General features: G+C 33.8%; 2 long non-coding RNA genes across 2 annotated transcripts in view; one reads left to right on the forward strand and one right to left on the reverse strand.

Moving 5' to 3' along the window:
* LOC135166474 (uncharacterized) overlaps positions 1 to 25,221 on the forward strand; it is a 28,584-nt gene extending 3,363 nt beyond the window's left edge. The window contains exon 2 of the long non-coding RNA XR_010299690.1: positions 24,803 to 25,221. This is a non-coding gene — a long non-coding RNA (uncharacterized LOC135166474). The remainder of the gene's footprint in view (positions 1 to 24,802) is intronic.
* Positions 6,380 to 7,423, reverse strand: LOC135166475 (uncharacterized). Its single transcript, XR_010299691.1, has 2 exons — positions 7,167 to 7,423; positions 6,380 to 7,018 (listed from the first exon to the last, which is right to left on the reverse strand). It is a non-coding gene; the product is annotated as an uncharacterized LOC135166475 (long non-coding RNA).
* Positions 25,222 to 26,945: the final 1,724 nt, after the last annotated feature.

Raw genomic sequence — 26,945 nt, forward strand, 5'->3', positions numbered from 1 at the left:
AGAGTTTTGCAGTCAAGGGGATTATAAATATTAGTTCTGTATGTTTTTTGAATTTTCAAGTGATAATTTGTCTCATAGGGCTAGAAAAATCGTGTAAAAATCGTTGGATCAATGTTTTTTATTTTTTAAAAGTTTGGATTAATTCTTGAGGTGGAGATATCTGTCTTTTTCGCGATACAGTGATAAATTATTGCATTCTAGAGATAGTTTATTTTATTCCACAAAATATTGTAACGATGAGGCTTTATAAGAAGTTGAGAGTTTGATTTTTTTTGCATATTTCGGAAAAAATCAACTGACAGTGTTTAAAAATTTTCTGGTCATTTCAACAATTATTCTTAAATTGATAATTGACTACAAAAATCTCATTTATCAGTAGATCAACGTCTACACAAGGCAAATATTTTACATTCAATTTTATATTTATCTCACGAATTTTTTTGACTTTATAAACTCCAAATAATAAAATATTAATAAACATTTTACCAAAATCCATTAAAACAATTATTTTTCAAAAAAACATAAACTCATTTATGCATTTCAATACGAATGCTCCAGTCATTTAAAAAAATCATAAATCTCAGAATACCGTACTGTTCATCCACGTATTTCTCCGCATTTTTTTCCCATAACTAATACATAATTCATAATTACTCCAAAAAAAAAAATGAAATATCCAATGACTTTTCCAAATGATCATGACCTAATAATAATAGTCCGGTATTCGTAGTTTATCGGGATAATCACCTGCGTGGCTTACAAATCCGTTACTCCTCCCCAAAGAAACTCCGGATTACCATCAAACTGATGATTACATTGTACCCACAACTAACAAAGACAAAATCTCAACAAATCCCTTGAATACTCACAAAGACTTCCGAAATTTGATTTTATCGTGTCCTCCCTGTAGTTCATTCTACCTCTCTCTCCCCTCTAAAAATTGTGATACGCACCTTTTACTAATGATTTATTGTCCTCCATTAACGGGTCTTATGCGCGTATGCCCCGAGACACGAGTTACTCACGTCCCATAATGATTCGCCCCAGTGATTTCCAGTTCAAGTTATGTGTGAGAATATGTCGTTTATGCTACTGTCCACGTTTGGCGCCCCACAACGTTTTGTCCTTTATTTTTCATTGCACAGTTGTGCACGAGATGCGATGAAATTAAATAAATAAATAAAAAAAAATTGCAAGAATTATGATGGAAAAATTTTCTACACCGGTGAAGTAAAACCTGATCTCCAACTAAACGTCAAAGTCACCATTCTTATCTCGATTTATCGGCGAATTGAATATGTACTGGAATGAAATAAATCCTCGTGTGTACATGGGGTGATACAGTTGTTTGGTTTTTCGGTTTTATTTAACTTTTTTTTTTCGATTGAATCATTATTTATGGAGCAATGGTTGAGATGAACAAATCATGTGACGATTTTATTAACCGTTAAATGGAAGGAAGAAATGTGAGGGTCAGGGAATTTATGGTTGGGGGGGGGGGGAATAAAATAGATAAGAGTGAAAGAGGGAATGTTGGTGGAATGAATTAGGAATGTTACAGTATTTTTATGGAGACAGTTATAGTTGTCAATAACTCGAGAACCACAGAGTGGAATTGTTGGATTTTTTTTTCAGTTTTGAGGTATTTTTTGAATCTTTGAAATGAGATGTGACTCATGAAAATTGCATCGTTGGTGTGGAAGATATTCAGGATATTATGGGTCGCTTGGGTTCATGGAAAGAAAATTGCATCGAATGAATGATTAAAAATTTATTCATTGAGTTGAATTATCGGTTTAGGGCCCTTTCTCTGTTGACGGGGAGGGGTGGGGGTGGGGGGTAATCGTGGTTTTGAGGGATCAGCTGGTCCCCTGTTATCTCTGAAGGATTTTTTCTCGTATATAAACAAAAATATGGTGAGGATTTTTGTGAGGTGAATTTTTTTTAGAACAAAAAAATTATTTTTCCATAGTTGAGCAGCAGAAGGCAATTATTATCTAGAAAAACAGATGACAGTGGGAAAAATGCGGAGAAAATGATGTGTGGAGTTTTTTAAAAATTGTCTCAGGAAATGATTTTTTCTCGATCATCCGTTAATGAACTGGATTGGCCTCTGCCACATAATAATCATCAGTGTTTACAGGATTCTAGATTACTTGACAAACTGGACGTGTCCTATCAATTGCGAGGATAAATATTCTCCAGTCGTATAAATGCCAGGGGCAACACGAGAATTACCAGACATATGGGCTGACTCATCGTCTGCCCTGTCAGACTAGACACTCTCTGTATTAAAACCCCGGATTAAATTGAAACCTGGGAGAGAATGAGGGGTATTTTGCGGAAATGATCTTGACTCTTCTCAAGGAATTTTTTTACATTTTTATGGTTATTTCCCTTGGAGTATTTGCTTTATTTATTTCTCATATGGAAAACTCCCTGACCTCGATTTCCGGGAGGGAATTTTCTTGATTAGGAGAACTCTCTGGATTTCGTGTCCTGGGAGGGGGACCGGTATTTTGTGGAAATGAGGGAATTCTTTCGATTTCGAAAATTTTCTCGACTTCTCTCCCTGAGAGAGAATGAATGATAATTCGCGGAAATGATCTTGACTCTTTTCAAGGATTTTTTCTTTCATTTTTCCGGTTATTTCCTTTGGAGTATTTGGTTTATTTATTTCTCATGCGGCAACGCTCTGATCTCGATTTCCGGGAGGGAATTCTCTCTGACGAGAATTCTGAATTTCGCGTCGTCAGAGGGAACGAGCAGTATTTTGTGGAAATTAGAAAATTCTCTCGATATCTCTCCCTCAGAGAGAATGAGTGGTATTTTACGAAGATGATCTTGACTCTTCTCAAGAATTTTTTTTCATTTTTACTGTTATTTCCCTCGGAATATTTAGTTTATTTACTTCTCATACGGAAAATTCTGACCTCAATTTCCGGGATGCATTTATGTATATCAGATAGTGATAAGACGTCTTACACTTCCTCTTTTCGGTTTTGAACTGGAAAAATGTATCATCAAACTGAAACAATAATGTTGAAATTAAATAGCGATATTTTTCATTCGTCAATGCGCGCGTCCTTCGCATGCGCAGCCGACGATTGAGCAACATCCTCTAGGCTTTTCAGACATTAAATTCTTCAGGGATTATCCGCCTCTCGAAATTTCAACGAGAGGTGCGAAGAAACCGCGATGGCGATTTTTATATTATCATCAAATAGCGGAATTTTGAGGAAACAATGGAACTTTGATTTTAGGGCACAAAAGGTAATTGGAACAAGTGGGAGTTGCCCCTGAGGCTGAACGAATACAACAAACGAGTTGTATTGTTATCATTCAACCGCAGTCGTTCTTTGTTCTCATCATCACTTTCGTTTTATGAAAAAAAAAAAAAAAAAAAAATTCCTCACGGATGTTAACACGGAGTCTGGAAATATCAGAGGTTGAAAAATCATGATACATTGATAAATTAACGATGGAATTTTAGATTGATTCCTGATATCGTGATGTTAGAATTTTTTTGAAAATTGACGAGTTATTGTCGATGTTCGATTAACCTGAATTTTTAGAGAATTAAAAAATCAGGGAAATTGTTTTTTAAATTTTCGAAGTATTTAATAAAATGATTGATAGGTTTACTAGATGATTTTATTATGTTAGGGAGGAAGAATTCGTATAATGTTGTTAAATAGTTAGCGTAGGGGTAAATAGAACGTTTTAAATTGATAATTTATGGTTTTTTATAATTCTCTATTTTTTAAATTCAATTTAATTTTTATTTAATTTATTTCATTAATTTAACTAATTTTTTTATTTTATTTATTACTAGAACATATTCCCCATTTTGTGCGTATGTTGCATGATGTGATAATGAAAATTATTGTGTGATAATGAAAATTGTTTAATAATTTTCATTATCATGTTGGCTTAGAAAAGTTTAACGATTCCAACACTCTCATTGGATTGAAAAAAAATTCTCGAACTGAGGGAAAATATTGCCGCCAACTCTTAGCATTAGTTGACTTTGTCTAGAGTCATAATGACTTATTTTTAAAATTCCAATCGCCAAATGATACCGACGTGCACCGGAGACGTGCCCACGTTATCGTCGCTCTCAGAAACAGTTTGTTATTACAAGGAATATAACGCCCGATCGAGGTTACCCAACAGCCCATGACAAAGCTCCTGTAAAGATAACCAATATGATTGCACTTCCCGTCTGACCTGCCAAACCCACCCACACCAGACATCTACCTACGCAAAACCACAAGAACAGAGATGGAGTAAAGAGGGAAAAAAAACGAGAGAATTTTCTATTATTTCTAACCATCGTCTGCATTACATTTTTTTTTTTGCATTTCCACAAAAGTTGGGAATACCGTTATTCTAGCAGTTCAAGTGTCTCGGTCAGTAAATTTCTTCTGGGAAGAAAATACATAATATAAATATCTCCTGTGAAATGATAGAACTCAAATGGTTGAAAAATCAACGCTGAGGAGATAATGTAAAATTACGGATGAATTCCTGGAAATTGTGAGAATTGTTGCGGTTGTGTCTGAGAAGATAATGCGAGGAATGGAAATAATTCGAAGATCGTCTTTTTCGATTGATTTACGTTGTAAATTGCCTTTTTCGAAGATAATTTTGTCCGTTTACTCATCATTTTTTAAAAATTATTATTAGATTTTATTTATTTTTTATTTATTTTATTGCTCATATGGATATTTTATGGGGTTTTTATATTTTGTTTGCGTTCCCTGATACAAAGAGAAATATCTGACAATTTTTATAATGTGATTCTAATGAAAATACTGCGTTGCCTTGCAATCGTGTTGCAAACCGCAGTACTGAGAAAAATTATTATGTCACTTAATTAATTACAAAATTTACGGTATTGATAGGAATTTTTATTTGTGAGTTAAACACATTCCAGTATTCTAGTATTTTGCACCTCGATTTTAGTACTTGGGACAGTAATTTTTCCCAGACTTTTCTGTCCATGTAGTCTCTTTTATCACATACACAGTGATATAGAATTACAATTATTTGTACAAGTAAAATTTAAATTCTGCAGATTACTCCTAATGTTTATTGGACATTGACAAGTATTTCTTCGGTATCCCAGAGAAACTTACTATTACATTTACTGCATATAATATATAGAATAAATAAATAATAAATTTTTTTTCCACTCTACATATACTACAATAGTAATAATAATATAATCAATTAAAAGAATAAAATAAAGCTAGTGATGATAGTCTTCAAGATGATGATGATGACTGAATGAAAAAATATCTCCGAAAAATGTCAAAAAATTATAAAAAAAATACCGAAATCTCCGTTTTTTTTCTACTGAAAAATTCTACAATCTATAATTCTATAATTTTTCAAAATTATCTACAGACACATAATTTTTTCATAATTTTTCTCTCCGTCCAATTATCACCAAAACCGTTGAGACAAATCAATTATTTACTCGTAAATTCGTATCTCCCGCCATTCATCAGCTCTGTGGATAAACTCGCACCCAAGAACGAAAGTTAAAACACACGAAAGTAAACCGATACATACATACGTATACATTCGGGGCGTGCAAATGCGTTGGAACCCGGCTGATACTTGGGGGACCTGATTCAGCACCACGCGACACCGAGAAAACGATCCTTTCTGGTGGCACTTCAGTTGCTCCCATCACGCAGACACCGTAAGCACACAGTGTCTGTTCCATTTGAAAGTGATAATTTAAGTCGTTAAAGACGAGTCATTAAAATATAGAAAAAAAAAATAGCCTTGAATTTTTTTTAGTCCTTTAAAAGGCGAACTGAAGTTAACTGAAGAATTGGACTTGTGAAACTGACGGTGGGAGGACCTCTTGACCCCATCGCGTGCATCCAAGGTGCAAAAGAGAGTCTGGTGGGTGGGATATCGTGAACTTTTGAGGAATAAGTTGGAATATACAGGCTGGAGGATACGAAACGTTGCACTGATTAAAAATTTTATTTTATTCATTTTGTTTTTTTTAAATTTTTACACTGATAACGGGGAAAATGTGGGCCGGACAGGACGACACGCAGAGATTCAAGACCAGGTACATAATCTGTATATGGAACATTTCATTCGTCAGGACTAATGTTTTAATTACGGGAATTATCAATTAAAGTGGTGTGAATTTTTATCGCGAAGAGTTTACGGCTGTTTCATTAATTGAATGGACGCTAGGGTAATTATGGGAGACTGTTGTGGGTCATTTTCTTATCGAATGTGTGGTAATTAGGTTAATTAGATGATCTCAATTACGTGAGGGAGAAAGGATCAGAATGTTGTTGGTGAATAATTAGGGTAGGGGTAAATAGAGTACTTTGAATCGAAATTTTATTATTATTTTTTTTCCATTGCACTAAGAAAACAAATATTTTCATGAAATTCTGATATTAAGTAAATTAAACATAAGTTAAATGTAAATATTCTTGACAGCAGAATTTTTTTTTATCACTGGGATGGATTAACAAATTAAATTGTTCATTAAGACCCGATATTTTTACATTTTCCAATTTTTTCCCTCAATGTATCTTTTTTATTTTTATAAAATGAGGAGAAAATATTGTTCCCTGGATATTATATTGTTAAAAATAATTTAATGGGGGCTTTAAAAAACGGTAGACTGGATTATTGGGAGGGGGTAGGGGGGTGGGGAGATTTTTCAAATATTTCGCAAAATATAATCGATAGAGTTGAATAGCTCGATATGAAGACCAAGAAATTTGTGGCACTAGAATTCGTGACGTTATATTTCTCGCGTGCCGGAAACTCTTGGCTTGTTGATTCTAAAACTACGGGCCTAAGAGGGTTAAACGGGTTATCTCTTCCTCAGCTGCCGGCTGTCGATACTCCTTTCACGTGTGGTAGATAAATTCTTGAGAAAATTCGAAATCCTGGACTCCAGTGATAATGTGGTGAGATGAATTTGTCGAGGGGATGGAACATTTCAATGAAAATCGAGGTGAATCCACTGAATAAAAAATCGTCTGACATTTTTTTTAGGGGTTTTTTATTGCTGAAAAAAATCTCTCCTCGCGCGTTTCGCACGTCTCGATTATTCAAACTGATAAGAAGCTGAGGAGACTCGTAAAAATCGTATGGGAATTGTTCTCTCGTACCTTTTATAGTTCTGTCGTTTATTCCGCGTCCAGAAGTGATTCATAAACGCAGACCATCGTTGTACTTCCATATTGGGTAAGAAAATTCTCAGAGCGTGCTTTTGCATCATCACATTTGTGGTCAATAATTTTTGTTCGTCTACTTTTACTTTGACTTTTGAAATTTAATGCGTGGGATTTATTTGAATTTTTGGGTAATTGTCATTTTTGGTGGTACACACTCATCGTTCAATCAATCATTCGAGACACACTGGCGCCCATTAATGGGAATTTTCGAGACAGAGTGGAATGACCTCATCAAGTAGCTTCTGTACATAAAGCTGTGTCTGAGCACGCGAGTTTTCTGGAAAAAATCAATGGAGAATTTACTGGAATCGTCTGCGTGTTGGAGTGTTCAAGATCAGGGACTGGATATCTGCGTAGAAGAGTTATTGTCTGCCAAAGATGTTTCGCAATTCGTCCGGAGAATCATCGAAAAGATCTTCGGTTGATTTATTTTATTGAATCAATTCTATATCCGAAAAAAAAAAATTAGAAAAATAATTGTCTGTCATAGATATTTCGGAATTATTTAGGAGAATCATTGAAAAGATTTTCGATTGATGTTCCTGGTGGCCCTAACAGATTTTTGGAGGACAGGATTTTTTTCGGAAGTTGGTCTGAATTTGACTTTAGAAAATATTATTGAAAAGCTCTTTTTAAAACGTTCAGAAGACAAAAAAATTGTCTTCCGAAGATCTGTCAACGAATTCTTGCGGATCATCAGGCAAATCTTTCGATATTTCTTCTGAGGATTTCTGAAAGGTCTTCGTCAGACAGAAATTGCGATAGGCGAGCATATCCTTTGATTTATGGATTCATAGACTAGCAGGAGGTGAAAAGGATGAGTGAAAAAAATATTTTAGTTAAATATTTATTTACTTGATAGAGGCGTTTATTTTTAAAAAATGATATTTCTTGGATTGAGTCGTTTCCAAGGAGCTTAATTACCTTTCAATAATGACAATCGTATTGCTCTTGAGTGTGACTATGTTGCACAGAACTTAAGTGATATTCGTTAATGATTTTTCATTTTAATAAATTTCTGATTTTTCGGAGCGAGGAATTTCGGGAATTTTTTTATTACTTTCCATTGTAAATTAATCCCTCAATAATATCTACGGTTTGACCCATTTGATAGGAGATAATATAACCCAACATATACATATGTACTGCTTTATTCCCAATCAATGAAAAATACTCCACTGTTTGATGGTGAATGCTGGACAATTTGAAAGTTTTATTTACCGGAGATATTTACTCGCGTGGGTGTAATGATTACTCTGATTTGATTAAATCTGAATAATAAAATAAACGAGTTTCTATATAATTTTTCGTGGCCTCTGGTGAAATAGTCATGCACTACAAACCTATCAATTTGAGGAAATCAAAATTTGCGTAAATATCGAGTTGGTAATATCTTTTACATGCGACCCACCAGCAATCATGTAAATTTGTGTTATCCGTTTTTACGGGATGAATGTTTACAAAGGATTCTGAGTAGCAATTGATCGTGATTAAACAGGTTGGCAATTGTACGGATATTTCTCGTGCTCGTGCAACCGTTTCGGTCCGCGTTACGGCCAGAGGTTCACAATAATTTTCCACTTGATTTTCTGGAGCAAACGGCCGTATTTTTCTTCCCCAATTTTTTTTCCCAATTAAACTTTTGCAAAAAAGTATTGTCTTTAAATTGAGTATATTGTATACCACAAAACAAACGATAAACAAATGCAAATAATACGATCAATTAAAAAAAAATATTGGAAATCAAATTGAAAATATTTGATAAATTTCCTAGAGTCACATTTTAGAGTCAAATATAGTGATAATAATATTAAACAATTCATTTGGAGGGAATTATTAGTTGAGAGAAATTATTACTTAAATTTTTTAGTTAGTTAATAATTTTTACCATCACAAGGAGTTATAAATAACACTTCCAGCGAATTTATTAGATTTTTCACTAACAAAAAATACAAAACTCTCGTGTAAATGAGTTATTTTGAAAAATTTCAACATTTTTCATCTGAAACTTAACTAGTAATTTTTCCACAGTTCAAATGAGAAACCAGTGCCATTATTTCAAGGTCGATATTCGCTCGAATGCAGTTAAAATTGAAAAAATTATTCACTTCAAAGATTAACCTCGCACACTCTGTCCTTTCGTAAAAATAAAATTTCAATCAATCACTGATGGATTCAAAACGAGTTCGATCTCAACACTTCCATTTTAGTTGATTCAACACATATGTATATTCTTAAATCGGTTGAGTTCCACTTGGCATTAACCTTCGTATCGTATCTCGGAAAGAAGTCGTCAGGAATAGAGGGAATGAACCGGATTGAAATCTCTTCTTTTCCCCACCTCGTCAGCTGCTGATAATTGTGGACAATTAGTTGGCTCTTTTGGTGCGCATCTCTGCTCCGCAGAATAATAATCTCGTTTTCTTATCAATTTATGATTCACTTCGAATGGATTCGAACATAATTACTGGCTAGGGTGAAGGTATTCAGGGGTTAAAAACGATATGGAGAATGCAGTTTGTTATTTCGTCATTGAGAGCACTTAAAAGTCGTGTTTTTCATCTTTTTTTCTTCTTTCTCCAGATTATGTTTGGGTTAAAAGGAAGAGAAATACTCGTTCGTTCAGGGAAAGGGAATTCCAAAAATTCCGAAATTTTCCAGTAAATGCATTGATAAAGCTATTAATTTATTTCAAAGAAGAAATTTGTTAACTATTAACGCACGACACAATTAAATGTGACGAAACAAATGTTCATGAAGAGTTAAAATTAATCAATGGGTCATTTAAAAGGCGAAAGTCAAGTGAAACAAAATGTATTAATTACACATGCGTTGATTATTAACAAATGAACGTTTGGTGGAACCAAATAATACTCTTTTATAATAACTAATTTGTTCTATCAGTATGACTTCATGATATTCATAATTGGGCTCCTCATTTATTTTCAATGCTGTTATCTTTCTTTCTCTTCATTATTTCTGCGCATAGATTTCTCCGTAAATTACATGTGCTAAGATGTTTTAATGACTTTTGCCAATGCCTGTGCTCCTTGCCATCGAAGCATCATTCCGATATTTATAGGAAAGTTTCAAGGACGAAGAAGATTTTAATGACAAAATATGTAGCACGACCCAAGACACAACTAGAAATAATCAGTTAAAATTACGGAGCTTATAGTGCATCCACCATTTACGGAATCCAATCGGAACATTTTAATGATGTTATCGTATATTTTTCAGATATGATTTGGGTAATCATTAGGGAATACTCTGGAAAAAATTGTAATTTCAAGTAAAAAATTGTGGAGCAGATTCGTAATTATTTTTGCAACACCATTGTACCCCCGAATTACGGAAGAAATATAGTTGATTTGAATTTACGTCCCCTGAATATTCTATAATTTTCCGCACAAGACAGACGATTCAGTAGCGAAGGGGTTAATCACATTGATAAAATTAAATTGTGCATCAAGGGTGGAAATTCATATTTTCCCGCCAAATCTACACATTATTTTTCAATAATTTAAAAACCATAATACAAAATACAAAATATTTTTTAATTTAAAAATCGATGAGCTGTCTATCGTGATAATAATTAGAAAAGATATGAAGGGTCAAAGACCAGACATTAATTATCGAATATACAACAATTAAGTATAAAATACCGGGTGTTTGTTAATGACCTTTTTTCATTTTAACTTCTAATAAAAAGGAAATTATACATTAGAGGAAAAATCCCATAAAAAATATTCATTTAGTGGAATTTTTTGTGTTATAAATTGAAAAATATTCGGTAAATGAACAATTTGGAGTCCGAAATTGATTCAAAATGGCGGAAAAAAATTTGGCAATATTGGGTTACAACAATGTAGGAGATGAGGGTATGAGATAATGTAATCATCAACAGGACAATAGAGGTATAAAAACAGGATAAATTATGAACAAAGAAGGGATTAATGAGGGACGAGACTGATATACTCAAATCAGTTGATGATATTCACCATACGGTTCTCCATTTGTTTCCCATGACTACACTTCTCCCTCTTCATTATTTCCGTTCACAGATTTCACCTTAAACTACATGTGTTAAGGTGCTTTAATGACTTCTACTAATGCCCATGATCCTATAATATACATAATGCCATAATTTTTACCTCAGACAATCCGTCGAAGCATTATTTCGACATTTACATGAAAGGTTTAAGAACGAAAAAGAAATTAATGACAAAAAATTATAGATAATTGTGGACTATTGACTGGCTCTTTTGGTGCCCATCTCAGTGCTCGGATGCACCATAGAATAGTTATTCCGTTTTCTTAACAATTTATGATTCGCTCCAAAAACATTCGAGCATAATTGTCTGCCAGGGTGAAAGTATCCAGTGGTTGAAAAATCATGTGGAGAATGCAGTTATTTCTTGATTGAAGGTACTTAAGAATATTTAAGCATATTTTGAAACTTGTTGGAGACTTCGTTGTGGATTCAGGTAATTTCAATGACTAGATGTGGGAATTAAATAATGCGATAAACATTTTTAAATATCATATGCACTGATTTAAGAGAATTCTTCAAAAAATTATCTTTTCATTCGTATCAAATCATTTTAATTAGTTTATATTATGAAAAATTATGCTGAAGTGAAGATAAAAAACGACAGTTGAAAGGTCTGAAAAAAATTAAAAAATACTGGCATTTTTTTATTGAATCAATTCTAAATCCGAAAAAAAAAAATTAGAAAAATAATTGTCTGTCATAGATATTTCGGAATTATTTAGGAGAATCATTGAAAAGATTTTCGATTGATGTTCCTGGTGGCCCTAATCGATTTTTGGAGGACAGGATTTTTTTCGGAAGATGTTCTGAATTTGACTTTAGAAAATATTCTTGAAAAGCTCTTTTTAGAACGTTCAGAAGACAAACAAAAATTGTCTTCCGAAGATCTGTCAACGAATCTTCGCGGATCATCAGGCAAATCTTTCGATATTCATTCTGAGGATTTCTGAAAGGTCTTCCTCAAACAGAAATTGTGATAGGCGATCATATTCTTTTGTTTATGGATTCATATGCTAGCAGGAGGTGAAAAGGATGTGTGAAAAAAATATTTTAGTCAAATATTTATTTAGTTGATAGAGGCATTTATTTAAAAAAAAATGATATTTCTTGGATTGAGTCATTCCCAGAGGAGCTTAATTACCTCTCAATAATGACAATCGTATTACTCTTGAGTGTGACTATGTTGCACAGAACTTTAAATGATATCCATTAATGATTTTTCATTTTTTTATATTTCTAATTATTTGGAACGACGAATGTCGAAGACTTTTTTAATGTTTCATGACAAATTTTTTCGTAGAATCACTTCATGATGTTCGCAATTTGGTCTCCTCATTTGTTTCTTCCAACCACTGCATCTCCCCCTTCGTTATTTCCGTTCATAGATTTCTCCTTAAACTGCATGTGTTAAGACGCTTTAATGACTCTTACTAATGACTGTGCTCCTTTAATATTCATAATGCCAGAAGTTTTACCGCACCACACCCGGTTAACTGTGCACGTAATGAGGAAATACGTGGTTAATACTGTTTGATTTACCGCAGGAGTGCAGACGTTGAAAAACATTTTACACATGACCACTGGGGCATCTCCTGAATGACCACAGACTCATCTCTCAGGGATTAGTACATTTCACTCAATTATTGAATTATTAAGATGAACAGTGCGTTACAAACTAATTATCCAATTAAATTAATTTAATAATTTTGAGAATACAATTATGCCAGATTGAATTGAATTAATTAAATGGGTCGAGTGGTGGGTGAAATGGAACTGGATTTGTGGTTCGTTCAGTTGAAATATTTAATTTGATGATTTTGGGTGATTCTGTCAGACTAATTAATTTTTTTGTCACGATTTTTTTTTTTTTTTCATTCTTGAATCTTTGATGTAGATGGTGAAATGAAAAATACGCTGCACCCAGTGACTCGACGGGTCGTGTGTGGACTTTCTCATTGATAATGAGAACGAGTCCTGGGCTCGCCCACACTCTGGTGCCTCAAACATGTCTCATTTGGTGGGGCATAACAACAGTAACCCAGAGATCTCAAGCTCTTTATTTACGGATTTAGTATCTTGTCGAGAGATAATAGAACACTTGGTGAATATTTCACGGTTATTAACTGCTGAATGGTATTTAGGACGATATTTTGAGTGATAAGGAGTGTTATGCGAGCTCTTGTAACGTTAATTGAATTGTCATAATTTCTGGAGAAAATTTTTTGCGGCTTTGTCGTGATGGACAGGTACTTTATCTCCAAGGGAAATTAGTTGAGGATAGTCGAGTATCTTTCATAGTTTAATTTACAAGTTGAATTGTAGATTGAACTATTTTTAGTTATCAAGTTAGTTAATTAAACTGCGTGAGAAAAATGAGGAAATATTAATTTTCAGGGACATTTAAATTATAATTGTAATTCATTTAAGTTATTAATTTTTATTCAAATTAGCCTCGTAATTAATTTAAGTGATTAATTTAAGTGAGGTGAGAAGAAGTTATGAGAAACTTTCAGGAAACTTTCAGAAAAATTCAGGCGAATGCGAAATGTTGAATTATCATAAAAATTAATGCAATATCTATTGTCATTATTTTTTAATCTCAAGTTAATGTTATTAGAGACATATTCAAAGTCATGTAGTTTGAATTACAGAATTACAATTATTTGTACAAGTAAAATCTCAATTCTGCACAGTAATTTTTCACAGACTTTTTTCTTCATGTGTCAGCGAATTTTTATCAAGTTTTTCTTCTTCATATGTTGGAGAATCAGCTCATAGGGTGGGATTTTTAAGTAAAAATTGCAAGATGAAGTTAATTACTCGAGGCACGCGACCAAGCGAGGGCGTCAATTTGAGGGCAAACACGTAAACGTACTCGTAAACTCCAGGAAATACCAGTCAGCCACTTTACAAAGAGACGAATTTCACTGGGATTCCTGGCCTATCCTTCATTTCATCATAAAGTAACCGCCAGTGTCTGAATGGTTTTTACATTGTCTTGAATTTATTTATTTTTGCAAAGCTCACGAGGGGGTAAATGCACTTGTTCCTCTTGTTTCCCTTCGTTCTGTCTTGAGATTCACTATAGTCAACTTTTTTTTTCTTGAATTAAACGAGTGGCAATTTTAACTGTCTAGGTACTCGACTATTTTTCTTGATGAGTTCATTTGATCTGATTGGATTTAATTTGTATGGAGACGACTTCCCTCTTCGTTGTGTGGAGTCAAGTACTCAGGGCAAGGGTCGAGGCAGTGATTTTGCATATTTTTTGGTGGATAAACACCTCAGTTTCGTGATTTTACATTTCACTTTATGGGAAGAACGATTTACCGGAGGAATTATTTTGTTAATTTTTACTGATTTTTTTTAATGAACTTGAGAATAAAATAATTATCGATGAATTTAATTATCGAATCACAACAATTAGCAGTTAATATCCAGTGAAGTTGATTATTAATTAGGTTGAGGATATTCTACTCTGCCATTTTTGAAATTTTTTCCTTCAGTTCAGTAATTTTTATGCAGATAAGGAAAATTTTAGAACAACTGGTGAATTTTATCATAGTTAATCAAATTAATTCTGGATTTGAGATATAATTTCTCAAATTTAGATGACAATTTGATCATCATATATTAATTTTGAATGGATTTTGAATAAATTTAAAGAGCAGGAGTCGATGTAAAACAAAAAAAAAATTTGTAACATCAAAGAAATTAATTGAAATTGAAACTTGAAAATATTAATTTGATTGAAATGAGGTAACGATGATTCTTGCAAAACTTTTATTTGTCTAAAAGAGTAATGTTTATAAAAACTTTCTCTCGGGCGATTTTGTAGCAAAAAAATCCATAAAAATTTCGTATTAATTAATTATCAAACTTTCCAAGTTTTTAACCCGAAATTCTATTCGTCGTTTTCGCCAACGAAATGTGTGAAATCGTTTTCGCCAACGAAATCAATGAATTGTCCTGAACAATTCAGTTGCCACTAGACACAAACATAACTTCCACAAACTTGACACTGTCTTTTGATTTTTCCGCCGAGAAAGAGCGACGCGCGGAAACGCGTTAATTTGCACCTCAGTGGTCACGAGGGCGTGAAAGAAACCCCAGGGCTTGACCACCATAGTTCCCATATTTTCAAGAATAACAGCCGATTCATTGACAAAAAAGTATGAGAACCGGTTAGAAAAAAATGTCATAAAAAAAATTATTGTTCAGGTCTCTGTGTCAATTTGTTACGTCGATCATGCGTGTGGTGTAATGCCAATCTGTGGGTGTTTACAATAATCACTCACGAGTAATAATATTTCGCAATAATTCTCGCACTGTACAATTTTAATTGTATCCCAGTCGAATGATTTTCAGTCGTCTTCATTCCCTTTCTCTCAATTATTTGCATCTTACGAATCGTAAGCTTTGCAATGGGTAATTTCACGGGTAAATTGTGAGAATCATCTCGAGAAAATTTTCAAATAGAAATTCCCAGTGTGTGTTATTACCTTTTTTCATTCATTTCAATTTTTATTATTCAGTCATCTCGAGAAAATTTTCAAATAGAAATTCTCAACGAGTGTTATTAGTTTTTTTATTAATTTTTTTTGTTAAACACATTACAGATGTCCTCTTTTTTTTACGACTTTATTGTGTGCAGCTCTCGATGCGTTACAAGATCCAATTAAAGGAGGCATCAAACTCCGGCCGACAATTCTCATTAAGATTTTTTATCGCAATTGTTTTTGGATTTAACGGAGAAAAAAAAACATTTACAAATGTCTCCAGTTGCATGATAATTGTAAACCACAATTTCCCTCTAATTTTTTCGTCTGGTGGCGGACGATATTTAGAATCCTTAGAAAAACATTTTTATCTCGAAGGTGAAAGCTCAAGGGAGAGGGAAGGGGGCATTTGACACAAGTGGAGATGATAGAGGTCGACGAAATAAAGTACAAGAAAATTAAATATATGAGAAAAAAAAAAGCCTATATGCACGCCGGAGCATGATTCCGGCCGCCAACACTCGACGTCGTTCTTTCCATGGGCATTAGGCTCCTGTGGATAATTCGAATTCACCGGGGGATTTAATTTTATCGGACAGCCCAGTCAGCTTACAATGAAAGATTATTATTTTTATTTATTTAATATTAGTGAAAGCATTTTACTCGTCAAGTTTCCAATTTCTTCAAATTTTACATCACATTCGATTCAACGTTCCAATTATTTGATAAATTTCATCATCAAGTGAATATGAAACCTAAAATTCCATTGGATACTTCATAATTTAACTGATTGTTCAGTAAAAAAATCAGGAATAATTTCCTTAGGGTGGGAAATCCTCATAATGAGGGAGATATTGTTTATAAATAGGATAATTCGATAGCAGTGTTGAAAGGTATTGTTCCCAATGAATAATCGATTGATAAAAAAATTAATAGAAAAATTCCACTAGCAACGACGATTGGTTTTCATAATTTCCATTCTAAAAAACTTGTTTTTGTTTATGTTTCAGGTAAGTGCAGTTAATCATCTCCATTTCCACTTCCTCCATCACGAAATGAAGAACGAGAGGTGAATCGTATTTATCGATTATATCCGTGAGTCGAAACACAGTAAATCGAGTTTCTTGCGATTCACTTCCCAACTGTTCTAACGATAAATAATTCTCTCCCTACCCTTTTCCCCGCTCCTTGTCGTCTCAGTGAAGATAGAAACAGGCAGCATGAAGCCATTTTGTGAAACCATATCCGCAATAGTTCTGATACATCGGTGCGTTGACCCAACACTAGGTGTAAATACAAATTACACGGTATGAATGAGTTTCACTAATTTTCACTAGAGTTGGCCGAAAATTCTGTGAATATCTGTGATAAATTGATAAATTGTTGGTCACGATGAACATGGAAAAGCGTGAACAATCGGTTGACTCCATGAAAAAGTTGAAAATGGAAAGAGGAGATTTAGACAAGAAACTTAATTTCATGCTCAAGTGAAGAGACATTTTACAAAAAAAAAAAAATACCAACGAAATTCCTATTTCCATGAATTTGATTTAGTTTACGTTATAAACAAATATATTCAAAAATTTTTGGTTCACAAATTAAGATAAATGTTTTAAAAAATAAGGTTTTATTCAACTTGTAAAGGAAGTTGTCCCTTTGCTCGGAAGAAGAGAGATTGTACGTTCACAAACATTTTGTTGACATTTGTCAAAAGCCAAAAAATTCTGGGAATTGAAATTTTGAACGATTTATAATTTTTATTGAATATTCATCTTCTTGTGTCATATATGGAAGTGAATTTTTAAACTATTTTCTGTTGACGCACGTGTACTCCAAATTGGTCTTTTCTCAAAACATTTCTCCCAGAGTTTTAAACACATTTGGTAGCTTTATCGTTCTCTTCCTCACAATTGTTAATTTATGCCACTGTTACTGTTGATTTCGGTGGTCTTAGATAAATAGTCAAATTCATAACTCGATAGTCACCAATAGCTATGAAACACAACGGAAATATCCCATAAAATCGGTCTGTCTCAGTCAGGCCGTAACGACGGGAAATATGTTACCAATCGCAAATATCTGAGCAGTTCCTCCTGCGCCCTGTCAAGTTACTTGGGTTGTTTAATGGAGCGAAACCTGTTGCTAATAAGAGCATTATTGCGTCATCTCTCTGATGTATTCCTTAAGAATACTCGTCTCACATTGCAGAACGTAGTCATCAATTATTTGATCTTCTGATGAAATATTTATGAAGATTCAGACTAAGTTGTGATTCATCTTTTTATGCTTTTCGGGGGAGGGGGGCTTGAGCACCAGAATTTCCTTCATTCATTCCAGGGGACACTGGAGATCACTCACTTCATTCATTTTTAGGTCTCAAGACAATAGGGAACTTGCATGAATTTTTTCCCAATTTTTAATCTTAATTTTTGGGTCTGAATAATTCATTCTTTACTTACAAATCCTTAAAATAGTGATGATTAATTTTTAGAATCTAAAGGTTGCAAAAGTTTTGAAATTACTCATATCGTACAATAAAATTAAAAACATTATCAGGTTTATACACTGAGACAAAAATATATTTTTGACAATGTTATTTATTTCGGATAATCAGATTTCTATGATTTCCATTAAAAAAATGAGCGTTAAATTTGTGGCAGAAGAATATTTAATTAACAGAATTATAATTTTTCTTTCCAAATATTTTTCTCCAACAAACTCTTTGAATATATCACATCTTGAGGTTAATTTTTAAAAATTTATTTAGTGTTGAGAGAATATTGTAGTCGCCAAGTCTTTACATTCTTTCGAGTTGTCCCCGAAAACGATGTATTATGGTGCGATCTAATCTGATCTTGGAAAGCAAGATGCCCATGATTTTACGTACACTAGAATATATTTCTTGAGAACAAAGTAATCTTTGGCCTTTTAAATACTTACACTAGTAAATTTAAATTCAGTTCATGATTACTTGTACACACAATCTCCCATTCAAACTGCAAATTCCGAATTAAATTACCACTGATATTCCAATGACATCTGCAACTTTCCAATTCATTATAAAAAGTCAATTTCACATCCGACTGAAATTTCAGGGATTTCAGATTCAGGGAAATGATATTTCCACATATTTCTGGATAAATTAGAAAATCAAACATCAAATAATTTCACAGCGTTTCCCCATCCAGAGGCAAAAGCTTCAGAAACGAGGATAGCTTAAAAAAACAACTGAAACACTCGTCATCATTTCAGATCTCTGACTTGTTTAGAATATTTTGTTCTCCATCAACCGACGATTTCCCCTCATCCACATGTCATACAACATATACCGTATCTCCTCTCGTCTTTCCAATCTCACCAATACACGATTGATCTTCGAATATCTGTCTTCAATCGAAGGATTTGTAACTGATCCAACTGCTACTGGACTTCCAAACACGAACACAATCAGCCAGAGGGCTTGGCTAGATGGTTCATTAGACCCCTCAGGAGATGAACAAAGAGGTGTCTATCCCCCAACTCATCATCACATACCAAATGACATCGCATACCAAGTGACATCGAAATCCTCATTCTTTGTTACCCAAAATGACAGAATGAAATGCCACTCGTACCTCTCCCTTTCGAAGACATCCTTGGATACTCAAAATTGAGATCTGATTGATCAAAACCACATCATTGGAAAGTCGACATCGATAATGTAATATTGAAGATGGGATTTTTTAAATCGAAGAAAGCAGTATTTCCCTCTCTAAAATATCTTCACGGCAGTGGACCCAGAGAGAAAAAGCATTTCGTTCACATCCTTTGTAATCATCGGACAAAGAGCACCTCGAAAATCCCTAGGACCAGAACAATATAATCCCAAAATTCCGTAACGGATGGAAAAAACAGGATAAAAAAAAAATCCTTGAGAGCCATTGACCTCGACTTCGATAAATCAGCTACGGAGGGAAATGAGTTCCGTCAGAAACAATTCTTAAATCAGGTGATAAAGTGTAAAAAAAATCCACCCGAGTCATTGAACCTTCCAATAGTAATTAGAGGAAGTGATGGAAATCCAAGCGCTGTAAAAAGCGAGTAAATTTCCAAGTGTTCGTACGTGCCGTTGGGCTCCACTGATTTTCAGCATCGTCATTGAGTTAGAAATCGTCGAGAGTACAAGATTTTTCACTGTTATAATTCATCATGATTTATTCAACTCTTTGTTCATCAATGGAGTAAATATATTTCGACCCAATTGCAAGTATCACAGTTTTCTCTGGCATCATCAGTAATTCTTTAATTTTATTTGATACGATAATGAATGAATGCTTGGACTATCTGACTATCGATACAGTGGCTTTAATTAATAACACTTCCATTTAATCTGTTGAGCAGTCGTACGTAAAATGTACAAACACCATATGGTGAGATATGCTGCTTCCGTTAGCAACTGTATGTGATGATCGAGTTGATGCTGTCTCGAGGAATACGTTGAGAATTCACAGACAACTTATACCAGTGAAAAGCTGGCATTCGAAACCCATTTACACGTAACTTCTCTCATTCATACCGTAATCATTCTGACAGGTTATTTCTCGCTGATGGAGGGACCAGCTCAATCATTCTTAATGATTCAAATTACAGTCATTGTAAATTATCGGTACCTTGGTGTAAGATGTCTATTCGAGTTTATTTGTAAATTATGGGAATATCTGAGGTTGGGTTACGATTTGTGAGGTATCACTGTGACAAATGATTTTGCTTCCGAATGGAGTGTGTTATCGCTGTTGAGCTTTTATTTTTTCGTATTAGAGTTGTAGATTTTTTGGGGAAATTAAACAGGAGTTGTATTTGAATTTGTAGTTTTGGTAGTTTGAAGGAAGTTGAAGGTAGAATTAGGAGCGAAGGGGTAGAACAAGATGAGTCTGTTTTGACTGTTGATAGATTTTTTATGAATATCTCGGGATCCAGGGAAAATCGAAAATATTTTGTTAGAACGTTTTTGGGGAGTGAATTAAGTGCTGTAGAAAATTTGATAACAAAATTAATCTATCTCTTTTGGATTTCGAGATATCGACCAAAGACTCAGAGATAAGTCAAGATATAAATCTTATCTCGTTTTATTACTTTGCTATATTTTCAGAGAAACTCTTCTGCGAAATTTCAAATGATTCAATAATTTTCGTTATCCTGTGGATTTAATAATTTCACGTCTGCTGAATAATCCAGAATTATCTTGACTTTTTAACAACAAAATACACGAATATTTTGTGTTCGTGATTTTGTTACAGAGACAAAGATTTTTTACTTCGAATTTGAGAAATAATTTTCTGACATTTCACATAGATAAATTTTTGTCTCTCTTAGATCTTTCAAAATATTCAAAATATTCTTTGGCAGATCTTCAGAAGATAATTTTTTTCAGACGAGAGTTTTTTATTTTCCAAAGTCAAATTCAGAACATTTTCAGAAAAAATCATTGTCTTCCGAAAACCGTTAAAAGAATCTTTTTGGATCACCAGGAAGATCTGAAAAATCCGAAAAGTTCTTTCAAAAATCTTTCGATGATTATTCTGAAGCATTCTAGAAGGTCTTTGGCAGATAATAATTTTTCTACCCGAGATGGTACCATCAAAAAATTTTCGGCTCTTTTTTAACGATTATTCATCCATCAAGTTGTAACCACGTTAATTGCAGTCACACTTCAATGCCCACTCCGGCACCATCTGATTCAGCCAACCATTACGATCGACTAAAATAGAGATCATATTTTAATGAAAAAATAACCGCATAATATTATTCAAATACGTGTGGCATTTGTGTTGACCCATGTAAACCCTGAGAGAAAGACACACAGTAAAGAATGCATGTAACGGTATGCATACTCGACTTTTTGGTTTTCAGTATGTGATAATTAATGAATACTGTTAGAATATCAATAGTGTTGTCAAACGTATTAAGTCAATTCAGATTGAAATAGTCGTCCTAATCGGTCAGAAGAAGCTACCACGAGGCTGAACTACTGTTAGGAATTTTTAAAAATGCATTTTTACCAAATATTAAATGTCAAAATCATTATTTTTATGTGTGAATCGATTAGTAGAGTAATTCTTGATTAATTTTATGGAACGAGAAATTCAAAATAAGTCTAGACAGCTGAAAAATCATTCAATTTTCTATAAAAAATTTCTCGTTAAAATATTTCAAGTGAATAACTTCTGGAAAAAAAATATATAAAAAAAAAAATATAAGAGATCCGAGTCAGAACTGAAATTTTGTAAATTATCCCATATTTGAGGGTTTCTCCTGCAAAAATCACCACTTGTTATTAATATTCCCCTTTAGTGGAGGATTTTTTATCACAAAATTTATCGGTAAAGATTTTCCCTCTGCAAATCACATGAATTGCCAATTTTTCGAAAATATTTCTCTTCGTCTCCGAAAAGGGCTTTTGAACTTCACAATTGAATATCAAATTTCGTGTAAAATAGTTTCTCTTTCACAGATCGACGACTTCCACTCGAATACCCAAAGTGAAAATCCTCTGGTAGATGAGTAACAATAGACTCGGACATTCGTAACAACTTTTACCTTCACTCGCACTTCACCACCTTTCGTTGACCCGAAATTTGACGGGATAAAAAAAGTTGTTGAGGCTAAATTCTTCGCTTTCAATATTTTCATAGGATTCAAGTCCTCTCGAGATGACATTAGATAATGGAATGTTCGAACAAGCTGATTGAACAAGCATGTTCCTCTGTTCATCCGTCAATACGATTGTCCCATCGAAGGAACTCATTACTTTGCGCAATCGCTTGTCGTTTAAACCTTTGAACTAGCCTCCGAAAGGTTCCAATCCCTTTGAACTCGTGAATAGAAAAATGGAGAGTCTTTGTTGTCCCGTTAATTTAATCCGGCGTGTGTCCGTCTTTGGGCCTGTGGCACCGTAAAAAAAAAAAGTAATTGTCTTGGTGTCAATAATAATTCCGGAAACAACCGTTACACTGATTCACCCCGTGATAACCCAATTCCGGTCGTTCGTACATTCCCCGTAATCGTGTCATTTCGAAATTTACGAAAAAATTTGTAAGGATTGTTCTACTTTCCTATTTTCCCTACAATTAAATCACCAAAACGTCAAAATTGTGTGATACAGGAAGCGTTGTGGAGTAACAGTAGCGTCACTGGAGTTGGATAAATAAAAAAAAAATTAAAAAGGGGAGTAATTGGTCGGTATTTCCTGGAATAAACTGAGCGAAAAAAAGGGGGCAATCTGTGCAACATCCCAGGAGGTTCGGTAGGAGTCATCAGGTGCATGTCTGTCTGCGATTAACGTTGATAATTGTGGCACGCAACTGTCTATCAGGCGAGAAAGCATTGCGATTGAAAAATTCCAAATTTTCTCTTGGTTTTTTTTTATTAAGAATTTAATGCATTCGGTCCATTAAATTTCTCGTTAATTGTGTGAAGGTTTATTATTTCATTATTCTATGATTAGAATTGTTGAGGTTTTGACCATTCGTTGTTGATTGATAAATCATTTAACTTGATTCAACTGTTTTCTTATTTTCTGAGGTGTGAAGTCGATTTGTCGTGAGATGCTGAATAGAAACAATTTGGGAAAATTGATAGTTCATAAATTATTTGGAGAAAAGGATCGGAATTTGTTAGGATGGCAGTGTTTTCAATGTTTCAATTTTCATTAGTTACTCATTAAAATATATCAACGAGTAGTCGAAGGAAATTAATTAGAAATACTGTTAAAATTTGGTTTGAAATTTTACTGAAAGTTCTCATCAAAATAATATTGAATTGAAAATTGAGATGGAAATTCCTGGCAGTGCAGATATTGAATTTCAACAACTCCTTAGAGAATTAAAGCAATTAATTGTTAATTTTCAATAACTACTGCTGAACTTTATCTACTATTCACTAAATTTCACCAAATCTCTCTTAATATCCTTCTCCTACTCGTTGACAAAATCAATAACCGATCAATCATCGAAATTCCGTCAACAAAAATATTTCCACAACTAATTACTCATCTTCAACAATTACTCAATACCCGGAGGTAAATATTTAATAAAAATAACGCATCCGTTCCACAATCCCCGAGCATTCCCCACATTTACCTGAATCCCTTGAAAAAATGACCCTGAAATATTATCACCAAAAATTTTCTGTTTACTTTCTCCCCATATTAAATTCACCAAAAAATTATCTCCCTAAAATTGCATACCCCCCCCCCCCCCCCCCCGCCTATCAAAACAATTAAAATGCGATATATCGCAGCATCTCAACGACCACACCAACATCATCAAGCTACGTTTACCCTGTACCAGGAAATTAAACTTAAAAAATTTTACCACCGCTGCACATAAGAAAAATCAAAATGATTTATTTCCCTCTCGACATTTTCTGAAATTCAAAACTCTAAAACACAACATTTTTTCAAAAAACTCCATCGTACACATAACGCAACTTTATCAATAATTTATTATACTAGTCTTGAAACTCGCATAAAAGTCTATGTACGAACCATCTCGAATATAATTGTACCCGATCTATAAATTCCGTGGCACTTGAACATTTATAAACCTCCAGCGAGGCCGAATACTGATCTTCTCTTTGTGGATGAAACAGAAGGAGGTGGCGTGAGTCAGGGGGGAGGGTGGGGGGGGGGTGGCCCCCGGGGGGAGGGCAGGAGGTACAGGAGGATTGAGTTTACTGGCCGGCGTGAATTACCCCAGACTTGAAGGAAGTACCTTCGGGTATGCGTTTAACGACGAACGTCACGCAAACCAAAGGCTCATCCTAGAGTTTAGAAAAGGATTTCGATTGTGGTATAACACTGAATTTTCAGTTCAGTCACGATTTGGATCTCACGATTAGTTCATCCTGCCATTTTCCTGGTGAAATAGAGGATGAGAAATACAGAGGGAACTAATATAATGTTGAGTAATAACATTGTTACTTTGGAATGATTGATTCACTTTAAATATTTTTTTCATGTGTTTTCACATTTTTTTTAGTCACTCACGACAATTGGAGATAGATCAGCGGTTGGATTTCTCCTCAGTTGGCGGCGATTCATGATTTGGTTGTTTTATGGTAGATTGGAAAGGCGGGAGTCATTGAAAATGAAGATGAAAATTGAGCAGACTCATCGATTCATTGAAATGTGGGCGTTCACGCGTGACTTAACGGCTCGGTAAGGCGAGAGAAATATTTCGATTCTATCACCTCGAAGCCACTGGCCCAATCACTCATTGGATTTGATGGAAACTAATGCAAACGGCCGATTCATTTTCACCTTTTCACCGCTTCACGCGTGAACTTTCTATTCTGATTACAATGAGGTTCGCTGGATTAATTCGTGATTGGAATGAAGGTGAAGGAGGTGAAGCGATTCAACGTTATACTACTGATTTTTCATTATGTCATTATTTTACATTGAAAAATAACGTTAGATTGCAGACGTGAGTGAAGGTTGAGGTGATGTGTGAATGAGAAATCTATTGAATTTAGGGTTTTTGCTTCCGAATCGATCGCATCGAATGTTGTGATTAATTTTATTAATTAAATTTAATTAATAACAGGAGCATTAACGAACGTTAAGGGGTTGGGTGCAGGAAAGGAATTATAGGAATTATAATGATTACATTCAATTAAAGCGAGAATTTTACAATATTCGTCATAAAGAAGTTTTGTTTAATTTGATGAAATTAAATGAACAATGAGTTATACATGAAAAATAAGAAGAGAAGCAATAATATGAAACATAACAATTTTGAAAGATCCTGTTAATCCTTTCGTTACCGAATATGTTAATCAATGATTCCATTAAGAAAATAATTATTTAAAATAATTTACGTATAAAATAATATATATAATGAATAATTATGCATAATTTCACATATTATATAAATATATATTATTATTTCATGTGTAAGCCATTGTATATAACAATTTTTCAAGTATCATATATTTTTTTTTATGATTGTTTATTGTAATATTTTCGTAAGCTCAGAAAAAAATAATTTCTCTCATATTTTTGTGAGTTTATTTCCATCAAATTCATCTGTCCATGTCACTGGACTGTCACAATATGGATTAGGCTTTCGTAATATGCAGTGGGCCAGTTTTCGTTTGTTAACGTCAATATTAGTTGCGGTACTGATCGATGATATTCTCTTGATCTTGATGCTTGCTTCACTGCACAGCCGAGGTAACACCGAGGATGAAATTCCACCTTACCGCAAGTGGAATTCAGCACATGATCGTTGAGATCAATTGGAAGTGTTTCAGGATGGAAATTTCTAGGGGACATTTCTTGTAATGCTGTCAGCGACGGCTCAAATAATCACAGATTGAACTTTTACTCGGATTTTTTTTCATCAGGGAAATTGGAGTGTGACGGACGGTCATTGGGTGTTGAGGAAGTGGTTGACGAAACCGAAACATCCGAACACTACACAAGAATATTATTTATCCGCGGAAATCACTCTATAGAAATTATTTAAACTTTCTGTATAATATCAAAGAAATTATTTTTTAAATAGGAAATTTGGTGGGGTTCAGAACAAATTTTTAAATTTTCTTTCCATTACAGTCATTCACTGCGATTACTATTGGATTATGGATAGGGATTATCTCAATAATATAAAAACGATTTAATTATCAACTTTAATTATTTATTATTGCACGCAGAAGGTATATCAATTGACTCTTAGTGACCAAAGATTTGACACTTTAGACCCATTTGACAAAAAGCCCTTGTTCATTCATTATTTTTTGTTTGTTCTCTGGTTCTATTTATTAAAACCATTTTAACCATTTCGGTACCATTTGCAGAAAAACTATAAAAACTATAACATACTAAGAAGGACTGAAAACAGCTATAGACAGATGATTGATTTTTGTCCACACATATCAAGCACTCTCAATAATTACCATTAATATATTACACGGAGAGAAAAATTCTTGAAAAATTACTTATCTGTTCGGTAGTTTACCAGTCGAAATAGTATTCAGTAATAATTGCGGAACAGTTCCCACTTTTTCATCAAATGTTTTGGACTGTTTTGGACTTTTTCCTGAAAATGAAAAAGTGCGTAACATTTCCGTAATTTTTACTGAATACTGTTTTGACTTGCAGAGTACGGAACAGGCATG

This window comes from Diachasmimorpha longicaudata, chromosome 10, assembly GCF_034640455.1.
Source record: "Diachasmimorpha longicaudata isolate KC_UGA_2023 chromosome 10, iyDiaLong2, whole genome shotgun sequence".
Taxonomy (NCBI): Eukaryota; Metazoa; Arthropoda; class Insecta; order Hymenoptera; family Braconidae; genus Diachasmimorpha; species Diachasmimorpha longicaudata.